The sequence below is a fragment of the Stegostoma tigrinum genome, chromosome 24, assembly GCF_030684315.1.
Source record: "Stegostoma tigrinum isolate sSteTig4 chromosome 24, sSteTig4.hap1, whole genome shotgun sequence".
NCBI classification, from domain to species: domain Eukaryota; kingdom Metazoa; phylum Chordata; class Chondrichthyes; order Orectolobiformes; family Stegostomatidae; genus Stegostoma; species Stegostoma tigrinum.
Window position 1 is genome coordinate 7756853 of NC_081377.1, and position 24496 is coordinate 7781348.

At 40.9% G+C, this 24496-nt stretch overlaps 1 long non-coding RNA gene across 1 annotated transcript; it reads left to right on the plus strand.

The window, feature by feature from the left end:
- Window positions 1–2282: 2282 nt before the first annotated feature.
- Window positions 2283–22774, plus strand: LOC125464920 (uncharacterized). The gene is made up of 3 exons (XR_007250132.1): window positions 2283–2333; window positions 14643–14844; window positions 22401–22774. It is a non-coding gene; the product is annotated as an uncharacterized LOC125464920 (long non-coding RNA).
- Window positions 22775–24496: the final 1722 nt, after the last annotated feature.

A 24496-nucleotide genomic window follows, 5' to 3' on the forward strand; every position in this document is an offset into this window, starting at 1 on the left:
CTCATCATGCTGTAAGAGCTAGCAGGTATATTTGCTCCTACTATCCTTTTTCGTGATAAGGATCAAAAAGGTCTACTTTGTCCAGTGTTGTAGACAAAAAAAATTGGTATTCTAATGAAAAGATGCGCTTACTGAAACAAGTTGTAATTTATTGCAGGATCGCAGAGAGGTACACATTACATTAATATGACTGATATTGTTACAGAAATTATGGGTAACTTCCAGGTGGTAGGGTTCCTAAGCAGTTCTCCTTCCAGGTCTGTATGAAACAGTCATAGTAGTGGTGCTTAACACTCCCTTTAGCATTCATCTTACATCCTAGTGCAACAATCGGTGTGGAGAAATCATTTGTCATGTCAAATAAATCCCGTTTACAATTAAATGATATCTTGAACCAGCGCAATAGGCAGTCTGAGGATATCTTCACATTTCAGTTGAATAGAACTCCCTTTCCAATAACGCAGTGCAGTTTCAGCGGCAGTGGAGAGTTAGGTCTAGTCCTGGAGGCCATTGCTTTCTGCATCTTAAGGCTCCTATGGTCTATGTTGGTTTTATGAGACTCTTGGACTGTTGGCCTTGCGCGACCAGCTATAATCTAAGAAGAAAAGGAATTGATTTAATATTGAGTCTTTCACAACCTTAGGGCCTTTGAATGCACTTTGGAGCCATTAAATACTATATATAATACAATGTGGAGCTGAAGGAACACAGCAGGCCAAGCAGCATCAGGGGAACAGGAACGTTGACGTTTCGGGTCTTTTTCTAAAGAAGGGACCCGAGCCGAAGTGTCAACTTTCCTGCTCCTCTGATGCTGCCTGGCCTGCTGTGTTCCTCCAGCTCCACACTGCGTTATCTCTGACTCCAGCATCGGCAGTTCTTACTATCTCTGAAATACTGTACAAGATTGTTAAATTAAGTTTCTGAGATCAAGTTTTTCTCGAAGGTAGGTGGCAGACTTCATAGAACCTACAGTAGCAGGCCATTCGGCCCATTGGATCCACACCAATACCCACAAGAATATCACATCCAGTCCTACTCTATTCAATCCCTGCATTTCCCATGGCTAATCAACTATGAGCAATTTAGCATGGCCAATTCACCTAACCTGCACATCTTTGGACTGTGGGAGGAAACCACAGCACGTGGAGGAAACCCACGCAGGCACGGGGAGAATGTGCAAACTCCACACAGTCACTTGAGGCTGGAATCGAACCTGGGTCCCTGGCGCTGTGAGGCAGTTGTACTAACCACTGAGCCACTGTGCCACCCCAATAGCTCTTCCTACCGGAGTGATATTCTCAAGGGATGGAAAACCAACTGCCTCTGGGTATCACTACCTGCACATTGCGATACATCAGTTGATCACAGACGTGTGAGCTCAGAGACTGTTCACACATATATCATGACAAAAACTATCATGACAGGAACAAAAAACTTTGTTATTCTGCACAGGCACAAGGAACTGAAAAACTGCCTTCAAATCAACAGGTTGGTACATGGACAAATTTGACTTCATCAGTCAGGAGGTAGTAAGTTGAATTTGGACGTTTTGGCCACAAGGTACACATCAAATTACATGTGAGATTAATGTTTAAAGAAAAGAATGTTTTTGATGAAAAGTCAGGAGTTGAACTTTACATGAATTCAACTATCACTCAGGTATTTCCTGAAGTGCAGTGGTGATATAATGTACATCACATGGCAACCAAATTGCACACAGCAAGGTCTCACCAACAGAAAATAATAGATAATAGTATGACCAACAGAGCCAAGCTGATGTAGGCAATCTAACCTCATAAAAGAATCCAGACAAATAGATGAATTGAGACCAAAAAGTGCAGCAGAATGGTGAAGTCAATAGACATCTCTGACTGTGCTTTATTATCCTTGCCACAGTACAGGAGAAAAATAGTCTATCAATATAACCACAGCAAGCTGGAATAATTAACACTGGTGACTCATTAATACAGAGTGACCTTTACTATTTGCATAATATGTCAAGCAAGGCAATACCCTGGAATGAGAAAAATGGTTTAAATTGCCACAGGACGCTGAGATGACTACTAAGTGAAGCTCCCTGAATAGTTTCTAAAGGATGATCTGACAGACTAAATGTATTGACTAGCTGTCCAGCTTTAATGTTGGAAGAAAGCGTTTAATTTATTGGAAAGTGCTTTATAAAAATGTCCTGCAGTATCTGTGCACGGAAAGTTAGTTATCTGCATTCCTGACTGCTACATGTGACAGGCTTTGCTGAGAAAGCAGTTTTCTGACAGATTCCGAAAGGATTCAGTGACAAGCAAGATGTATCGACTAACAGTCTAAATAAACAGGTTAGGAAGAAAAAGAATGCTTTATTGTCATGTTGGAACTAATTTAGCAAGCTGCTTATTTTCACTTCTCAGTAGACAGTATTTTTATTCCAAATGTTATATTTTAGTTTTGCATTAGTTTAATTTTTCCATTGTGTTTCTGGGAGAAGATTTTAATGAAGGGCGATTTAATGAAGATTTTAATGAAGGCATCTTAAGCAAGATGACGCTTTTGTGCGCATAAGTTCACATTTAATGAGAGTGCAGGTTGAGGATTCATGGATAAATGGGTTTAACCTTGTGTTGGTGGACAAGGTCAAGAGTGGGAGCTGAATGGCCACAGGTTTGAGGGTGGATCGTTTCAATTCTAAATACTGGATTCAGAGAAAATACACAGAATGGATACTTATTGCAAAGCAAAATATTAATTTCTGTAAAGGCTGAGAGGGCAGGCATTTAGAAAATGGGCATCACCACTGGGACCCCCTTACAACAAATTACATTTGAGAAATAACTCAAAAGGGGCCAGTATTCTGTCACCAAGACACCCTTTATTTAACCTGGAGAGTCCTTGATCCAGCTCCTTCAGAGCCAACTCTAAACGTGTGCAGAGCCTTCGACACGACTGTTTATATCTGTCAGCTAGGACTCCCTGATTCTCCTGTTCTGCTTTGCGTAGTTCCTGGTTGCTGCAATGTGTTGTGACTCATTTAAATAGTGTCCTGATGCAGCTCCATTTGTGGACGTTGAGGTGGCTGTTAGTGTGATTGAGTTTCTACTCCATTTGTGTGGTCTTTCTGAGAACGCTAACTGGAGGTCCCTGTTATTGTTGTGTCCTACCATTATGTCCAGGAAGATTAGCCAGTTATTGTTCACTTCTTCCTTTGTGAGTTTTATCCTGGTAAGGATGTTGTTTATGTGTCAGTGAGTTTCTTCTAATTTTGTGCATTTAATAATCACAAAGGTGTCACCTACATCTCGGACTCAAAGCTGGGGTTGTATGGTGGGGTGCGCTGTCTGTTTTAACCTTTGCAATACTGCTTCAGCAATCAGTCCTGATATTGGGGACCCAATGGTGCTCCGTTGATTTGTTTGTATATGCTGTTGTTCAAGGTGTAGTGGGTTGTGAGGCACAGGTCCAGTAGTTTCATGGTGGTGTCCTTATTGATGTGGTCAGTGTCCTGAGTTGCCTGCCTAATTCATTTGTCCAGTAGTGTGGCATTGGTTTCTTTGGCTAGGTTGATGTTTATGGATGTAAATAGTGCTGTTATGCCAAAGGATATCATCATCTCATCCTCTTCTAAGTCCACTATGTATTTCAATTTCTGTTGTAGTTCTTTGGCAAGTCTATATGTTGGTGTGTCTGATAGTGAGACAATGGGGCTGAGCGGGTCCCCCAGTTTGTGTACCTTGGGGAGTCCATAGAATCAGGGTGTGCTGGATCCCTCTGGCTTCATTTTAGAGTAGTCTGTCTTCCTGATGTCTCCTGAGTTGTGTAATTTCTTCAGGGTTGTTGTAACCCTGTTCCCTAACTGTGGTGTCGGGTCAATCGCCATATGTTGGTAGGTGACGGTATCTGCTGGTAGCGCATTGGCTTTGTGAATGCATTGGGCTCTGTTAAGGATTGCTACCATGCATCCTTTGTCCACTGATAAGATTACAATGTTTCTGCCTTTTTTGAGTCTTTCCAGGGCTTTCTTCTCTTCTGTGTTAAATGTGTTCCACTTTTCTTTTTTGCTCTGTGTTGGGGCTATCTTTCTGATGGTCCTAGTATGTTGACTGAATTATAACTATAGAGATGCCAAAAAAACTGACTTCCTGGCTGCGCTGGAATTGACACTAAACAGCAACGGGCTCATGGAAAAAGTACATCAAATCATCAGACAGATGATAGTCCCAATGCTGAGCAAAAAAGGAAAGTGGAACACATTCAGAACTATTCTGAGGAAGGGTCACCAGACCCGAAACATTAACACTGATTATTTTCTTCACAGATGCTGCCTGAACTGTTGACCTTTTCCAGCAACTTTTATTTTCATTTCTGATTTACAGCATCCGCAGTCCTTTTGGTTTTTATCCAATAAGAGATAATCTAACCACTATCCCTCAATATTCAATGGATTAGCATCACTGAATCTGTCACAGTCAACACCCTGGGAATTACCACAGACCTCATCTGGACTCACCACACTAACTCACTGGCAATGATGCATTCACTTTATTCATCCAAATCATTAATACACATTATAAATAATTGTAGTCCAGGCACTGATCCTTGTAGCAATTCACTAGTTACAAGTTACAATCCTAAAAATGCCCCCTTATCTGAACTCAATCTTATGTAAGTTTGCCAATCCTCTATCCATTCAAATATACTACCCCCAATTCCATGCACTCTTATGAAGTGGTGTTATGTTTGGTAATTTATTGAATATCTTTTGGAAATCCCAATGTATTGCATTTGCTTCCTCCCTTTTATGTATGCCGCATGATCTTCAAAGAATTCTAGTAAATTTGTCAGGCACAATTTCCCCTTTGCGAAATCATGCTGATTCTGCTTGATCACATTATGTATTTTTCAATGCTCTGCCGTCGCAACCTTTATAATAGATTTATAAACATTTTGTCAATGACCGATATTGAGTAACTACTCTGCAGCTGCCTGATTTTTTTGTCTCCCTCCCTTTTTGAGTAAAGGTATTGAGCTGGCAGTTTTCCAGTTCTATGGTACTTTTTCAGAATCTAAGGATTCTTGGAAGATTTCTACAGCTTAGATCTGTAGCTACTTCCTTTAATATCCTCGGATGCAAATCCAGGCCTTTAGTCCCATTAGTCCCTCTTTAGTCCCATTCGTCCCTCTTTAGTCCCATTAATTTCTTTCAGCACCTTTTCTCTAATGATAGCTATTGTATTTATTCTCCCACTCGCTTTGCCTTTTCATTATTTAGAGGTTTTGGAATGCTATTAGTGTCTTCTACTGTGAAGACAAATGAAAATTATTATTTAACTCCACTGACATTTCCTGGTTCCCCATCAATCTCTACTATGCTCTAAATAGGAAGGATATTATGAAGCTGGAGACGGTTCAGAAGAGATCTACCAGGATGTTGCTGGGTGCGGAGGGCTTGAGTTTTATGGAAAGGCTGGATAGACTGGGACTCTTTTCACTAGGGCATAGAGAGTTGAGAACTGACCTGACAGAAGTTTATAAAATAATGACAGGTATAGGTAGAGTTGATGGGTAGAGGCCTTTTCTCTAAAATGGAGACTTTCAAGATTAGGGGGGACATTTTTAAGATGACAGGAGAGAGATTAAAAACAAAACACAAGAGGCATTTTTTTTTATAACAGGGTGGTTCGGATGTGGAATGAACTGCAGGATGAGGTGGTGGATGTGGGTACAACTACAACATTGAAAAGACATTTGGATGGATATATCAGTAGGAAACATTTGGAGGGATATGGGTCAAGAGCAGACAGGTGGGACTAGTTCAGTTTGGGTTTATGTTTGGCACAGCTTGGTTGGACCATAGAGTCTGGTTCCATGCTGTATGACTCAATGGCTCTATAAAAACTATCAATTTTAGAACATAGAGCATAGAACATAGAACAACACAGTACAGAACAGGCCCTTCGGCCCTCGATGTTGCGCCGACCTGTGAACTAATCTAAGCCCCTCCCCCTACACTATCCAATCATCATCTGTACGCTTATCCAAGGACTGTTTAAATGCCCCTAATGTGGCTGAGTTAACTACATTGGCAGGCAGGGCGGTCCATGCCCTTACCACACTGAGTAAAGAACCTGCCTCTGACATCTGTCTTAAATCTATCACCCCTCAATTTGTAGCTATGTCCCCTTGTATAAGCTGAAGTCATCATCCTCGGAAAAAGACTCTCACTGTCCACCCTATCTAATCCTCTGATCATCTTGTATGTCTCTATTAAATCTCCTCTTAGCCTCCTTCTCTCCAATGAGAACAGACCCAAGTCCCTCAGCCTTTCTTCATAGGGCCTGCGCTCCAGGCCAGGCAACATCCTGGTAAATCTCCTCTGCACCTTTTCCAATGCTTCCACATCCTTCCTGTAATGGGGCGACCAGAACCGCACGCAATATTCCAAATGAGGCCGCACTAGCGTTGTTGCAGCATGACATCACGGCTCCAGAACTCAATCCCTCTACCAATAAAACTTAACACACCTTGAGCCCTCTTAACAGTACTATCAACCTGGGTGGCAACTTTCAGGTATGTTCATGGACACCAAGATCCCTCTGTACATCTACATTGCCAAGAATCTTTCCATTGACCTGGTATTCTGCCTTCCTATTATTCCTCCCAAAGTGAATCACTTCACATTTATCCGTATTAAACTCCATTTGCCACCTTTCAGCCCAATTCCGCAGTTTATCTAAGTCTCCCTGCAACCTGCAACATTCTTCCACACTGTCCACCACTCCACCGACTTTAGTGTCATTTTACCTTTATCCTGTTCATTCCAAACACCAAACACCATTACTTTAATTGCTGTCCTGCAGTATACCCACGAGGATACCCTTCCCTTCCTTTCCTCTTGGTTTTCTACCTCCGAAGTCTGTTTTAATCGTGACCTGACACCTCCCTTTGACATCCGGAAGGAGCCCAGTTAGTGCTAGGGATCTTTCTTCGGAGTGTGATTGAGGCAGATGGCGAGTGAGTATATCTGGTTCATATTAGGAATTCAGTGCACTAGGGTGAGAGCTGCATTGAATAAAGTTCACTGCAAGAAGTAAGAAAGTTCCAAAGCACAATGAGTATAAAAGAGTATAAAAGGTGTGGATTGAGAGGACTATCTGCAGTAAGACCAACAGTGAAGTGAAGTCAAGAGCCAGAATGAGATGCAAGTATAGGAAAGGCAACTGATTGGACAGTAGGTTTGATGAGTGCTTCTAGTTTTTAAAGTAAAAATTTGAGTTTAAGGCGTCTTGCTTTTTTTATGACTCTTCCCAGCTCTGTCAATAATGGATCATTTCAAGATTAGTGAGTAGCTGCAGGACATGTGCTTGGCAGTTTACTGGCCACACAGCAGTGAGGCACTATCCTATAAGAGCCTGGAAAACCCTAGTAGGATTGGGTGGCAAGTGAGCTCCAGTCATTGGCCGCATGATGGTTAATAGAGTTCACAGAGTATGGACAATCAATGCAGGTAATCGGAATACTTTCAACATTAGCATAGATTCCACTCAACAGCATGACATACCAATCATTGCCTCTCCTCAATCTTCAAATTGGTGACCAGCCAACTGACAATCAGCCAATGTGTTTTGCGTAACAAGTCTCCCTGATCCTCAGCATATGTTTGGGTATGGAAGACATGCCACAGTGATCATTGAAGTATGAATGCAATAAGTCTCATATTTTATGGGTACAAAAAGCAGAAAGGGCTGAGTTGAATCCAGTGGGTCAGGTTGGCGATGTGCATGGGTAGAAAAGAGGGTGAAATATGTTTTTAAAACTGCAGAACGCTGTCGGTATTCTGAGACCTGTCTCAACATTAGGCTGTAGAGGAATTAATAGGTAGTGGATATGTGAGCATTTTTTGAAGAAGGTATAACTATGGATTAAGGGGTTAACATAAATCAGTCAGTGGTGTAATTAATCATATAATTGTGACACAGAGAGGGCATCAGAAAAAGAGTCAAAATGGAGAATGGAGGAGTAGCAGAAACTCTAATGCAATGTAATCATGTTTATCACGTTAATGCAGAGGTGGACTCACCTTACTATTACTTCTTCCAGATAGCTGGTGCAGTAACATGGTAAAGACAACCAATCAGTTCAACACTGCAGAGAACAGGGACAAACTGAGTTTTATAGTGAAGAGAGATTAGACCCTTGTGCAGTCTACTGAGAGCCAACCCCATCCTAAACCAGAAACGTTCTATTTTCTTCTCTTCAGATTGTTTAATCATCAGCTCTGTCATTGGAACTTAAATGGTAAACTTCAACAGTTTCTCCCTCGAGCCCAATCAACTTGGCAAATGTATTTTTTTCCAAAGGCAGAATGAACACAGTGTGAGATGCAATGTACTAAAGATAGCAGACAAGGTATTATCTGACTGAAGTGTCCTGACTGAGACTTGCTATCTTCTGTGCAATGGAATGAAGCAAAAGTTTCCATTACAATGGCAATCCATCAGTTTAAATGACTAACTTGGCTGTATTTATTAATGTACGGTGAAAACACATTTACAGGTCACGGCAGGTTAATGTGAAAGTTCTCAGCTGTAAACTAGAAAGTATGGCAGCTGTCAGGAAGCAGGAGGGCCTGGGCTGTGAACTGATGTTCCTTTGGCAGAAACCATCTCCTGTAATTGATAAAGTCATATTTCCCCCATATCAGCACAATGGGCCATTGTGGGCTGCACAACATCGAAAGAAGGGGATCAGTAATCTTGGAACCCAGTCTGCCTTCAGCAACCGTACTCTTGTAAATGAGTGACTTCGGACTGAAATTAAACAAATGCCATTTTGAAATAAATCTTTATTCTCTGCAGGCAGGAGAGGCAAACCTTCTTTGATAGCACCTTTCAATTCTGTAAACTCTACCACCCAGAATGACAATCTGTTCTACAATCGCCCTCAAGATATATGTACTTTCCTTCATTCCTTCATTGTTGCTGGGTTAAAAGTTTGAGACACCCAAAGTTGTGGGAGCTATTGTAAAACTTATCCTTCGCTGGGACCTGTTTCTACCCCAGTCGATTTTAGGTGGAAATGCTGCCAATTCCTCTTACAGGGCAAGTCCAAAGCTTATCATGTCTAAGCAGAGGTGAATGCCCATGAAGACATCATGGTTGAAGAGGCATGTAGAAATGAGGAGTATAAGGAGGCCACTTGATCCTCCAAGCCTGCTCATGGTTCATCCTTTACCTCAACACCATATTTCTGTTTTCTCTTCATACCCCTTGATGCCTTTAACATCTGAAAACTTGTCATTCTTTTCCTTGACTATACTCAGTGTCCAAGCCTCCACAGTTTTCTGTGGTACAGAATTCCGACCACCTACTGGGTAAAGAAATGTTTCCATTCTCAATGGCCTACGCTGTAGCCTGAGACCATGGCCCCTAGTTCTAGACTCCCCAACTAGGGGAAACATCATCCCCTGCACCACATCTGTCTAGCCTTGTTAGAATTTTACACTTTTCAATCAGATCTCCTCTTATTCTTCTAAACCTAGTGATTACAGGTACATTTGTACATCCACATTTCTCAATACATCACCATTTAAATATTAACCTGCTTATCTGTTTTTCACACCAAAGTATAGAACTTCACATGAATCTATGTTATGTTGCATCTGCCATATCTTTGTTCATACACTCAATTTGACCAGATTGCCTTGAAACCTTTTTGCATCCTACTCACCACGCAGACTCCCACTTAATTTGTGACATCAACAAACTTAGAAACACTGTGTTTGGTTCCCTCGTCCAAACTGTTTATACGCATTGTGAATAGCTGGGGCCCAAACACCAAACCCTGCAGTACACCACTAGTCAAAGACTACCACATGGAAAAAGTGCCATTGATTCCCAACCTTTGTTTCCAATCAGTCAATCAAGTCTCAGTCCATTGCCAGTTTGTTACCCCCAATCCCATGTACTTTAATTTTGCCCACTAGCCTCTTATTCCTGAGGAGGGCATTTCCCCAGCGTAAAGGGAAAGTGTGTGACCTGGAGTCGAGCCCATTGTATTATTCCATCTACATTGCCAACCAACATTGAGAAGCCAGATAATGTTGATGTACCCTTATAGCTCCTTACATGGTGCAGAGTCGACATGGAGAACCTCAATAAGGTACACTAGAAAGAACAACTCTGCTTTGCGCTGACATTGCTGAATACATGTACTATGTGACCTTCATGGATTCAAGACACGTATCATTGGGTACCTGGCCACTGGGTACCTGGATTGCACTGTTGAGACTACTCTATCCAGCTACATGGTCCCCACTTTGGGCTGCTGCAGCTCTATCTTTACCTTAGCTAAGAGTGTTTCTTTCTTCACTCTCAGTACAATCAATGGAGTCCTTATTTATAATGCCCAGAATGCTGACCACGGCTTTCTGCTACAATTCTACTATTCTTCTCCTCTTGGAGTCACAGTCATGTAGATCATCATTATTTGTACATTCATTGCCCATTTTGCTACAGCTTCTCCTTATCTCTCTCCCTATCTGTGCAAATTTGTCCAGCCCTACAACCCTGCTCCCCCAGTTCTGGCTGCTTGTGCAACCCCACCACCCGCAAACCCCCAGCCCTATCCCACCATTTCTTTTGCTGAATTATTAATTGCTATGCCTTCAGTTATCATGATTATAAATTCTGAGATTCTCTCCCTAAGCCCTCTATGATTCTCCTTTAAACCTATTCCCCCGACCAAATATTTGGTCATTCTTCCTATATTCTTCTGGTGGCTTTGCGCCAAATTTTGTCTCATTATTCTCCTGTGAAGCAACTTGGGAATTTTTATACGCTATCAAGGACACTATATAAATGCTTGTGATGTTGTTGATGCGTAGACTTTGGGCTCAGTTCAATGGTTCAGGAGGTAGATTTGCTACTGTGAACACAATGGGGCCCATCATTCAGGTCATCATTGTAAAGACCACAACTTTTTTTATTCCCTTTACTTTTTAGTTTGTGGGCCGAAAAGGGAAGGTACAGCTTTAAACCAAGGAGGCTGAGTTAAGAGATAGCTCCAGTGTTAAAAACAATGGGGCAGATCTCTGGTGGCCCAGTGTGGCCTGATTTCTAGCACACTTTCCCAGTGAGAGGTGACACCTGTCAAAGTGTCCACGTTGCACCCTCAGATAATAATATTCAAACAAGAAAAGCTTTTACAGAATGATTCCATTCACTTTGCGCTTTACAGCCTGGGATTCTGTCTTTTTGAAGCAGTTGAATCGCATTGCTTCCCAACTTTCCGGGAAATGATGAAAAATTTCAGGCAGAGGTAAAATAAGCATTTACAAAATGAAACACTATAAGGTTGAGGAAAGGCACAGATCTAGGGCTAGAATGTGGAAGCATCAGAAGTAGAAGCAGGAGGAGACCATATAGATTCTAAAGCCTGCTTCGTCATTCAAATAAGGTCATGAATGACCCTCACCTTCTGCACCCACATCTTCCTGCATTATCCCTACATTTTAAGCTCACTGGAACAGAGAATTCCAAGTTTGGTACGCTTGCCTTTATTGGTCAGTGCATTGAGTTTAGGAGTTGGGATTCATGTTGCAGCTGTATAGGACACTGGTTAGGCCACTTTTGAAATACTGTGTGCAATTCTGGTCTCTCTGATATAGGAAAGATGTTGTTAAACTTGAAAGCGATCAGAAAAGAATTACAAGGATGATCCCAGGGTTGGGGGGTTTGAGCTATAGGGAGACGCTAAATAAGCTTGGGATATTTTCCATGGAGTGTGACAGGCTGAGGGGTAACCTTATAGAGGTTTACAAAACCATGAGGGTCATGGATAGGATAAATATCCCAAGTCTTTTTTCCCAAGGTAGGGGAGTTCAAAACTAGAGGGCATAGATTTAAGGTGAGAGGAGAAAGATTTAAAACGGGCAACTTTTACATGCAGAGGGTGGTGTGTGTCTGGAATGAATTGCCAGAGGAGGTGGTGGAGGCTGGTACAATTACAACATTTAAAAGGCATCTGGATGGGGACATGAATAGGAAGGATTTAGAGGGATGTGGGCCAAATGCTGAAAAATGGAATTAAATTAATTACAGATGTCTGGTTGGTATGGACGAGTTGAACCAAAGGGTTTGTTTCTGTTCTGTACAGCTCAATGACTTTCTAAGACTTTGAAGCGAAGAAATTTCTCCACTACCCAGTCATAAATGGTTGGTTCCATATTCTGACAGGGCAAGCGTCACATCAGTGTCCGAGCATCTTAAGAACTTAAGATCACTTCTCAACCATCTAAGCTATAGGCCTAGTTTTCTCAAACTCTCATCATAGGGCCGCCTAATTATCCCAATAACCAGCCTAGAGAGCTTTCTTTGCAGTCCTCTGGGGTAGGTGATTCCTATCGAAATGTCGGGAGCCCAGGAGTGTCCGTAATACTCCAGTTCACATCAGGCGTCTATAAAATTGCTGGTAAAACCTCTTCACTGGGACAAGACATCCTTTTGTAATTAAGGTTATTTTGTTAATTGTTCAGCTAGTATCAATATTCTGGAATCAGTAAACAGCATACTATTCCTGAGATGGCGATAGCCTTCTTCTGGAGATATGGTGTGTAATAATTGAACAGTTTGCTAAGATACTCCAAAGAGTGGCTAACGGACAACTATATTGGTTTGGGCCTGGAGTCATTAAAAACACAGCCCTGATAAAGAGGGTAAGTTTCACATTCTTGAAGCAGTTGCGCTGTTATACAATGCAGTGTGTGTCCTTAACATCAAAAGAGTACTCCATTAAAAATGGCCACCATGATCCATTGTGCATAGCTGATGCTCTTGTATTCTGATGGCTGGTTTCCTTCCTATCTGGCTGATGTAATGTTTTTGGCAGTCCTTGCATGGTATTTTGCACATTACATTGGTCTTGCACGTTGTGGGTATGGGATCTTTGGTCCTTGAGAGTGTTTGTTGTAGTGCGGCTGTGGGTTTGTGTACTATCGTGATTCCTCATGGTCGTAGGAGTCTCGTCAGTTCCAATCTATTCTTATCTTACCGGTAGTGTGACCAGTGTATCAGGTCATACTATGTCCTCTTGGTGTTGTCTATCTAGTAGGCATGAAGTTGGTGGGGTATCCATTGATAGTGAAGACATTGTATAGGTGCTCTTTCTCCTTCTTGCGAATTTCCGGTGTGTTGCAGTGAGTTGCGGCCTGTTTGAATAGTGTCCTTACACAACTTTGTGGATGTTGAGGTGATTGCTGTGGAAATCGAGGATTTGGTCACTGTGGGTTCCCTTCCTATAAGCTGTGGTTTGGAATTCCCTGTTCATCATTTATCATTCTATCAGGATACACAAACACCAGCCAGCAGCAAATCGACATGACAAACTTTCCCTCATTTCAGTACACTCAGACAATGAAGGCCATCAATTTAACTGGGATGACGTGACCATCCTAGCTCAGGCCAAGCATAGACACACATGGGAATTCCTAGCGGCCTGGTTCTCCACCCATCATGCAATCAATAAACACGTTGAATTAGACCCCATACACAAGCCTTTGCAAAAAAAAGCTGGAAATGACACAAAACACCTCAACAGACCAGTTCATGTAAATAATTCATCGGAGGTGGCACTGATGATGTTATCAAGCATGGTGTCAAAACGTCTGTACAATAACCAGCCAGCTTGGTGAGCAAGTCAACAACCCCATCCACAACCTGAGCTACAAATCCTTGCAAGAATCTAACACTCCCTGGAATTGGCCCTTGGCCAATTTTTGGTAAAATTCACCCTAAAATTTCTGGCTGTTCCTGGTGCAGAGTGATTAGGGATGGACATTAAAAACTGGCTTATAGTCACATTTGATACCTCAAGACAAAAATGCTCTGATGTTAACGCTGTTCTCAATAAATGAATAAGTCTGCATTCAAAATAAAAGCCTTCTGACATATTACAATGTATATGCAAGCCAAGTTCCCAATAAGTCTTCTAAAGCTTTAAATGCATTTAATTTTGTAATGATTAATTGAATTTGGTTTAATGAAGAATAGAAAATTAGAAATGCATTTAATAGTGTTGTCTAGCCATTCAGAAATTGAGTCACCATATATAAGTTGTGGAATAGAGATGTTTTGCCAATGTTCTGAATTGTGGCTAAGTACTTCGCTAATAGGGGCATGGTACTTTATGCAGTTTATGCTGTTGTCCATTGCCCTGTCTGGATCAAAACCAGTGAGCACAAAGATTCAGCCTGTACTGTTACTGCAATCTATTTCTTTACTTATCACAAGAGTCAGTTTAACACTACAGCGTAAAGTTGCACCAGGTTACAACACAAAGCTGCCTCAGACTCACTGACATGTGGGTATTATCTGCTCTGCTGAGAGATAACTGTTCAGGCTTCAGTCGCTCAGTTGAATTTGTCCTTCTTTTAAATCGAGCCTTTGGTCCTGTTCCTGCGATGATTATTTCTAGGTTACCAGTTTCAAGGTTTGCAAAACTCTTAACTTTTTCGTGTTTTCACTTGATCTTCGTGACTCCCGCCCAGGGTGCTTGTAATGCTCAGGTCATCCATCAAGGGTTGTGTAGACAAGGAACATATGTTTTCTTTTTGGTTTTTGTTTTTCTTCTTTTCTCATTTCTTTTTTTCTTTTTAGCTTTTGCTTCTACTTACCTCCTGGGGAGAGCTTGGTCATGGAGGCATTGGCGGTGACAGTGTTGACGAGGAAGGCAGTAGGAAGGCGTCTGGTGTGCCCGGAGCTGGACCCTGGCAGTAGCGGTGAGGCATCTGGTAACCCTGGTAGCAACGGCCAGGTGGCTGATGTGCCTGCAGCGTACCCTGGCAGCGGTGGTGGAAAGGTGATGGAATCTCATTAAACTTTATCTTTCTTTAAATTATTCTTTAACTATTCAAAGTAGTACTGGATAATGGTGACAGTGGAAGCTTTTCATTGCATTTTACTGTATTTTTCACTGTAAAATAGACATGACAATAAAATCATTAGTTGTCCTCCTTTCTGCCTTTAATTTAATTGCCTTGATAACTGCGAAGGTCAAACAGCCCTTTAGCAGAGCATATCACCAGATGCTTGTTTAATTAGCTGTGCCCAGCTCTGCCTTGGTCAATAAGCTATTACTCCTGTGGAGTTGGTCATTTTTTTCCCATCATCCTTGTAGAAACCTGGCTGGTAACCATTCTGTTACAAGTGTGGGAATTTAGATGCATCCATTCGGCTATAATACATTTGAGCATTTCTGGGCCATGCATTGGATGAGTCATCAAATGCCACTATCGCTTCCCTCGTACACAGAAGACACTGTGTTTACTTTTGGTTGCCCTGGTCCAGGCCGGATTTGTATCATTATGACATACAACATTACCCAAAATATACAAATGCTGTTTGTCAACAATAATTAAGAACGTGTATCCACACATTTCATGGATAATTAATAAAAAAAACAACTGATTGATGGAAATTAACATTTGAGATTTCACTGTAACCATTTTACGCAGATACGGACACATTTGGTTGACATGGAATGTAATATCTTTGCTTTTAAGTTTGAGTTCAAATATATGGTGTGTGGTAAGCAGACATTCAACGAGACCCAGGGCAGCAATTAAAAACAACATCAATATCCAGCTTTGATCAGCTGTGTCAACCGGTTTTAACAGAATTGATAGTTTGATACATATATAAGACAACAAGCAGACTCTTACTAACAGCAGGTCACATTACCATCTTAGTAGTTGGTAGAAAAATGCATCTCGAGCCGTTTATACAAGACTTGATCTCTTGCACAAGGAGACTTGGAGGAAATTTGTTCAAAAGTATCAAGATTTTAAGAAGTTTCAATTTTGACTGATTTTTAAAAATTCATTCATGGGTATATAGGCATAGTTGGCTGGGCTGGCATATGTTGCTCATTCCTCATTGCCCTTAAGAAGCGGGTGGTGAGCTGCCTTCTTGAATCACTGCAGTCCATGTGCTGTAGCTACACCTACAATGTCCTTGGGGAGGGAATTCTGGGATTTTGACCCAGAGGCAGTGAAAGAATGGTGATACACTTCCAATTCAGTACATGACTGCACTAACAGTACAGACTGCAAGCATCAAGAAACAATTGGAAGTGCTGGATACAGCAAAGGCCTGACAGCATTCTGCCAAAAGTATTGAAGACTTGTGCTCCAGAACTTTCCGCTCTCCCAGCAAAGCTATTCTAGTACAATTACAGCAGTGGCATCTACCCGGTAATGTGGATAATTGACCAGGTATGTCCTGTGCATGAAAACAGGACAAATCCAATCCAGCCAATACTGCCCCATCAGTCTACTCTTCATCATTAGTAAAGTGATGGAAGGTGTCAGTAACAGCGCTATCAAGCAGCACCTGCTCAGCAATAACCTGCTCAGTGATGCCCAGTTCGGGTTCTGCCAGGGTGCCTCAGCTCCTGACCTCATTACAGCCTTGGCTGCATTTGATCGAGTGTGGCATCAAGAAGCCCTAGCAAAACTGGAATCAGTGGGTAATGGGGCATACTGTCTGCTGGTTGGAGACAAGCCTGGAACATAATTGTAGTTGTCGGAGGTCAGTCATCTCAGCTTCAGGACATCCCTGCCGGTATTCCTCAGGGTGGTGTCCTTAGCCCAGACATCTTCATCTGCTTTGTCAGTGAAGATCATTAATACATCAATCACCTTTCCTCCATCATAAGATCATAAGTGAGCATGTTTGCTGATAATTGGACACTGTTTCACAATTGGTGATACCTCAGATACTGAATCCATCCGTGTTCAAATGCCACAAGATTTGGACAATTTCCAGGTTTCTACCCCTCCAAGCCACTCACTATCCTCACTGTCGCTGGGTCAAAATCCTGGAATTCCCTCCCAAAGGGCATTGTGGTTCAATCCACAGAAGGTGGACTGCAGGAGCTCAAGAAGACAGCTCACTACTGGCTTCTCATGGGCAACTAAGGACAGACAATGAATGCTGGCCAGGCCAGTGATACCCACATTCCATAAATGAATAATGAAAAGAGTGACATGGAGGGCAACTTGCAGGTGGTGATGTTTTTGCTGCCCTTGTCTTTCTAGGTGAAAGTGGTCTTGGCTTTGGAAGGTGTTATCTAAGAATATTTGGTGAATTTGCAGTCCATCGTAGTAGTTAGTGCACACTGCTGCTATTGAGTGTTGGTAGTGGTGGGAGTGGATGTGGTGCCAATCGAGCGGGCTGCATCATCTGAGATATTGTCAAGCTTCTTGAGTGTTTTGGAGCTGCATACATCCAGGGGAGAAGCGAGTGTTATATCACACACCCAACTTATGCCTTATAAGTGGCATTATTGGGGAGTTGAGAGGCGAGTTACTCACTGCAAAATTTCTGGTTTCTAACCTGCTTTTGTAGCCACAGTACTTGCATAGCGAGTGCAGTTGAGTTTCTGTTCATGTTAGTCCCCAAGATGTTGATAGCAATGGATTCAGTGATGTTAATGCCACGGAATGTCAAGGTTTGACAGAAAAGATGTTAAAATATAACAGTGCTATGCTAATATAACAAATAAGATGTAAACTGGCAAAGATTAACACTTGCAAAGTCTCCAAGACCCTGTAAGGATCTTGTGATAACACTTGCGAAATCACAACTTGCTTCAAGCATTTGTCACGTTATATACATTATAATTACTCATTAGTTCTTGCAGAATGTTGCATGCCCTTTGTGTATCCAGAACTCACTCATTTCCTGTGTCACATTACAAGAAGACAGAAACATGACAGTTTTACAAATAATTGCTCAGTGCTTTCGCAGACAGGTTTCGTCACCATCACTTTAAAAATAGGAAGTAGTAGTGGAGCCAGGGCATTTTGTTATTTGGACAGATTGAGGAGCCATTATTGTCATAAGTTTTAAGCAATATTTAGCTGAATATTGACAAATATTCAATTGAAAGCCTGTAAACTGTTTTTCAAACAGATTATGCAGTACGTAAACAGTGATCATTTGGAATTGATGCCCGAGGCTGAGTTAGCTGATGTCACTGGGGACATCATGGTTATTGCTATGGTTATCTCAAGATTCTTTGGTCAAGAGCAAGTAAAATATCAGCCAGAAGTTCTCCGATTCTCAGTGAATGCATGTGCATGATGTTGGAAGTGCTGATGTAACCCTTTAACTTTGGTAGGGAATAGTCCATTGATAGTCATTACCCAGTATCTGCTGTGTTATATCTCACAATCAGTGTACCTTTAACAGACATGCTCATCATAACGTCACTGTATCATAGCATGTTACCTCACGGTATAAAGGTTTAGGATGCCATCTTAACATGGTTCACTTGAAGTATGGTACACTGTTGAAAACATGTTTGTCTTCTTAACCAAGTTACTCAATCTGAGCCCAGACATTGATATTCCCAAAAGTATAACATTTGTGAAATGGGAGAAGCATTTGCTGAATTCTTCAGTACCCTGTTATCCATGCCTGGCTTTTTATGTTCAGTGCGATCACACTAGCATTGTCGCAATAAGTAATATAACCCTTTGGAGGAAAAAAGAATGCTTCATGATTAGCAACGTTGGCTGGCTACAAAGAAAACAGTCCAAAATCTTGATGGCAGATATTTGGAAGACTACTTGAAGACTAACTAAATAACATCAAAGATTTCAGGCAATCAGCGACATCAGCTTATGTGTGTACAGATACCAGCACAGATAGATAATCTCTTGCTTGAAGTCTAACTTCCTTTAAGATACACAAAATTTTAACATCCCTTTAAATAAAATTAAAAAGGTGGCAGTTACCAATACAATCAAGACCAAAGGCTACAGACCTAAACCAGTCACTTCTATGTCAGGCTCTTTCCTTAAGAAAAACCTGTAGGTTGGTTTAAAAATAAAGTAGCTAAATGTGCCTGAATTCATGCTCTTCTAAAAGTAAATACAGCTTTAAAAATACTAAATGGCATTTTCCTGCATTAAGATGTCTTACCTCTGTCCAATCTTGGTTGATTCCAAATCAGTGTCAAAATAAAACACTCCTATGATGTCACCACACTGTACTTGCCATGAAAGTCACCTATAGTTTGAAACATACAACAACAAAGAAACACTATTAAATGGACAATAAGTGAACAGCAACATGAAAATTTAAGTGTAACAGAAGCATAACTAATGAATGACATAATCAAAGAGTGCATACCTTTATTGAATTACAACGATGCAAGCATGTCTTTTCAATGTACACTTCAAGCGATAAATGATGCTCAAAAAAAGACACTAAAGATGCTTTGCCATGGGACAAGTAAGGACTTTGTAGAATTAACACAACAAATCTTTCCACAGATGCTCAGAAAGTTCTGGAAAATGTCTGGAAAATGTTTTTAAGACCAGTTCACAATAAGAATTAATTTCAGGACTGACAGACTCAAACCCATGTTATATAGACAGCAGCTCCATTGATCAGTTGATTGAAAAATGCCTCAGTAAAGGGCACGCAAGTAACTTTTCTGAAAAGGAATTGTCAGAGAGGCCCATTGAACTGGTGATCTCCCTCATGCCAATTAAATTGCTTCAGAAGGACCTTTTGGCAATAAAAGGGACCATACAATTAATGAAAACTGAAAGAACTGTGGATGCTGTAAATCAGGAACAAAAACAAAGTTGATGGAAAATCTCAGCAGGTCTGGCAGCATCTGTGAAGAAAAAAACAGAGTTACTATTTTGGGTCCGGAGACCATTCCTCAGTTCTGGACCCAAAACGTTAACTCTGTTTTATCCTTTGCAGATGCTGTCAGACCTGCTGAGCTTTTCCAGCAACTTTGTTTTGGATATAATTAATGGTTTACTTTTTAAAAATTATTTCATGCGATGTGGGTGTTATTGGCCATTATTTATTGCCCATTATTAATTTCCCAGAGGGCAATAAAGTGTCAACCACAAGACAGATAAATTAAGGAACTCTGTGTATGCAATGAGCTGCTAGAGAAGATGGTGCAGGTTGGTACATTTAGAACATTTAAAAAGCATCTGAATGGGTATATGAATAGGAAGAGTTTGGTGGGATAAGGGCCAAATGCTGGCAAATGGGACTAGATTAATTTAGAATATCTGGTCGGCATGGGCGAGTTGGACTGAAGGGTCTGTTTCCGTGCTGTACAACTCTATGAATCTTTAACTACTTTGATGATTCCACATGATAGAGGGGTTGGATTTCCAGTGTGCTACCCTCACTGAGTGTAAAATGTCAATAGATTAATTGAGTAAACAAAACTGTGACAAATGGATTTCAATGTGGACAATTGTGAGGCCATCCACTTTGGACCTAAAATTGTCAGAATAGGAGATTTTCACGCTGGTGGAAATCTAGAATTGTTCGAGGTGCAAAGAGACTTGGAGCATTCACAAATGTTGATGGTTGGAATCCCAGGAATAAACTCAGAAAATAATTAACACTAACAACCTGGCATATTGAAGACCTTTAACATAACAATGCACATCGCAATGCACTTCAAAAAAGTTGAGAAGGCTGATAAGTGCTGGCCTTAATGTTTAAAGGATTGATACAAGGAGGTAAAAGTGTGCTGCTATTTTGTAGCCCCTGGTTAAACCACTCATAGAGAACTGGAAGTAGTTCACTGCACCACATCTCAGAAAAGATGTATTGACCTGAAGAATGTACAGCACAGATTTACCAGAACATTACCCCAGACTTCAAGGATTATAGGAGAAGTTATACAGATTGAGATTGTTTCTTGGAAATTTGAAAGCTTAGGAGTTGAACTGATTGAAAATACATCTTCTATTAACTTAGGAATCTAGCAACGGACTTAGTCTAAAATTAGAACCAGCTGATGGAAAAACCAGTGAAACATATAAGTGACTGGTACAAGCCCAAACTGGTCTTGTATATTTTAAAAGAGAACTGCATTTCAACTCAATACCAGCTTCATAGGATCCCTACAGTATGGACACAGCCATTTGGCCCATTGCGTCCACACTGCCCCTCTGACGAGCATCCCACCCAGTCGCCTACGACATCTCTGTAACTCTGCATTTATCCTAGTACTAATCCACCTAGCCTACACATCCCTGGACACTATGGGCAATTTCCCATGGCCAGACTACCTAATCTGCACATCTACAGACTACGGGAGGAAATTGGGGCACCTGGAAGAAACTCATACAGACACAGGGAGAATGTGCAAACTCCACACAGATAGTTGCCCAAGGGTGGTATTGGACACAAGTCACTCATGTTGTGAGGCAGGAGTGCTAACCACTGAGCCACCATGCTGCCCCAAAGAGTTTAAAAGCCCATGGCTCATCAGGACAACATCCTCCATTGGCTTTTACTTCAGTGCAACAGTTTCAAAAGGTTGTAGAAATTTGTAACTCTCTTCTGTTAAACAACGAAAAACTCCAGGTAAAATATTAATTTTTAGGACTGACCCTGATGCATTATTGTTTCCTAAAAGTATTCAGGGATATGGGGAAAACGTAGCTATACAGTATCAGAGATCAGCCAGGCTTGAGGAATAATTGCCCCACTCCTGTTTCTCGGCTCCATTGTTGCTTCCAATTACAATTTCACCCCCAAAATTCAAATTAATCTCCTAGGAGAAGTAAATAATCCAGGATAAAAAAGGCATCCAGGAAGACAGTATCCTAAAACTTCTCCCTGATCCTTGTATAATCTGGAAAATTCCAGAATGTGTATGATTCTTAAATGAGGATCAATATTATTATCAATATTATCCCTCCTCAATCCGTCTTCTAACCCAGATCCATGCCTTGTTGAACTGGCTGCAGTCCTGGCTATCACTGCTATTGTTGCTGCTGGGACAACAGAGTGAAAAGCCATTTGAGTAGTTGGCAACTCTTGGTTTAGAAACTTTCTTCCAGATAGGGGCAGGAATCTTGCTTTGAGCAAATCGAGATCCTAGCAGCTGTTAAACTACCTTGTGGCTTCCTGTATCAGTGGAGGCAGTATCATCCTGACTTTAAGCCAGATGCCTCTGCGAGTAAAATCCAGCCCAAGTGATATTAAATTCCACATTCTAACTATTGCTGAGAAAAGAGCATTCTTTTGAGTTTGATTGAGAGACACTTTAAAAACAAAGCCTGCTGACATATAGGGTTGAGATTCAAATAATATATTTACCCATAAATTAAAAAGAATCCAATTGGGTAATGTTAAAGTTGCCTCAGGGAAGGAGGGGAGAAAATTGAGGACAGGTAAAGAATGAACCTAAAAAACTCAATTGGAATTTTGACACCTCTCTAAATTGGATTACGTTTGCTTTCAAAAGAAAAGTGCACCAAGTTATTTAAAACGAATTGTGTAAGAAAAATAGCAACCCTTCATTTCTTGTAAAACAAATTCTTTCTTCCTCATTTGTCTCTCATTTGATTTCAGATAAAGTTGTGGACTGTTTCTCAACATTAGGCTTGTGAGACACAATTTGGACTGCACCAGGGCACTGCATCACCAATTTCCATCAAAATGCCAACAGCTTTGTGTTTCTGCCCCATATTATGAATGACCAAACTCTCGCCTCAAAGACACCCGGGGAGCACTTTTCTCTTAAGGCATGACTGGAAAAAGAGTCAATGTGAAGCCACTGTTGTAATCTGAGAGAACAATATTGTCTCGGACTGTGTGGGAAGGTATTTCTGGCCAGTTTTCTTGACTAAGGGCGATATGTCACAGGGACATTGAGGAGAAGGGAAAGAAAAAATACTGGGTAAAATTAACAACTCTTAAAGTTCAGTCAGAAAAAATGCAGAATGAAAAGCATCAGACGTCTCAAAATTCAAGCCTCTTATATTGTATTATATTATTTCTTATATTACATTATAATACATATTATATTATATGTTGTATTATATTACAGTATACTCTTATATTGTAATGTACTTGATGTTGGATGTGAACTTCAAAGAACAGAATGTGACTGTTCAGCCCAATTCTCCTGTGTTGGATCTTTTAAAGAATTATCCAATGAATTCCACTCTCTGTGGGTTCACAAATTTTCCTTTTCAAGAGTAAATCCAAATAATCTTGAACAAAGATTTGTTTTCACTATTCTTTTGGGCAATGTATCTAGGTCATAAAAACTGGCAGTGTTATAAAGTTAAAATAAAAACCACTATTTCTATCCCTTGGTTCGTTTTGACAATGTTTTTAATTGTGTCCTGTGGTTCTTGGCACTCCACCCAGTGGAAAAACAGTTCCTCCTCATTAATCCAAATATAACCTCATAAAATGTGGAATGCCTTTTTCAAATCTCCCTTCAACTGTCTCTGTCTCGACTCCAAGAAGAATAATCTCAGTTTCTCTAGCTTCTGCCATCATCCTTCCTACTTACTTGAAAGCCTACAGAGACAATCCTTCTACTATTGTGATGATTTGTTGCTCAATTTCTTTGGTTTGAGTAATATTACCTAATCCACATATTGATGATTATCAGCAAAGTGAGAACAGAAGACAAAGGGAAATGAAAAGTTTCTTGTGAAGCCGAGAACTGCATGCATCAACTTGTCGCATTGATTTAGATTAGATTGGCAACTCTCATTGACTTGCAGCATAAATTCCTTCCTCGGGCCAAAGCAGAATCTACTTTTTCTGACAGGAGTTTGATTGATTTGGAATGTTGGATCTTTTATACAATACTAATCACAAGGCACTCGCATCAATGGTTTAAACAAAGAAGAACACAAGTCCACATCCTGCAGAAACTAGCAATAAAAATCAAAAAAATGATTTTATGTCAGTGTGTGTTTGTGACTTTGATCCATAAATGGATGGATTTTATTTCAAAGGTGTTCATCACCTTTTCTGGATGTTTGACATGATGACAGTGGATCTTTCGGACTTAAACTGATCAAATGTCAATTCTTTATTGTGCTGAAGGATACAAAGGCTGGAGTGCTTTCAATCTCAAATAAAAACAGAAAATGCTGGAAATACTCAACAGGTCATGCAACATCTATGAAGAAAGAGAAGTGTTAATGACCTGTCATCAGAACTGGGAAATGTTAGAGAGCAATAGGCGTTGAGTGAGAAATGGATATGGCAGAGAAAAAATTATTTAAGTCCTAAGTTTCATATTATATACCAAAGCCTAGGTTATTACCATATGTCAGCAAAAGCAAGTGTCCCAAAACTGAGCCCTAGGAATTCCACAATAAATCCATCGCCCCTGCAAAAAATCATATCCATTATCTGCACGATAACAAAGTGTGAAGCTGGATGAACGCAGCAGGCCAAGCAGCATCTCAGGAGCACGAAAGCTGACGTTTCGGGCCTAGACCCTAGGCCTGCTTGGCCTGCTGTGTTCATCCACCTTCACACTTTGTTATCTTGGATTCTCCAGCATCTGCAGTTCCCATTATCTCCATTATCTGCACTCTATGTTTCTTGTCACTCAACCAATTCTGTGTCATGTTGCTGATGTCTCTTTGATTCCATAGCTATAACTTTGCTGACAAGTCTGTTGTGGGGGATTGTAT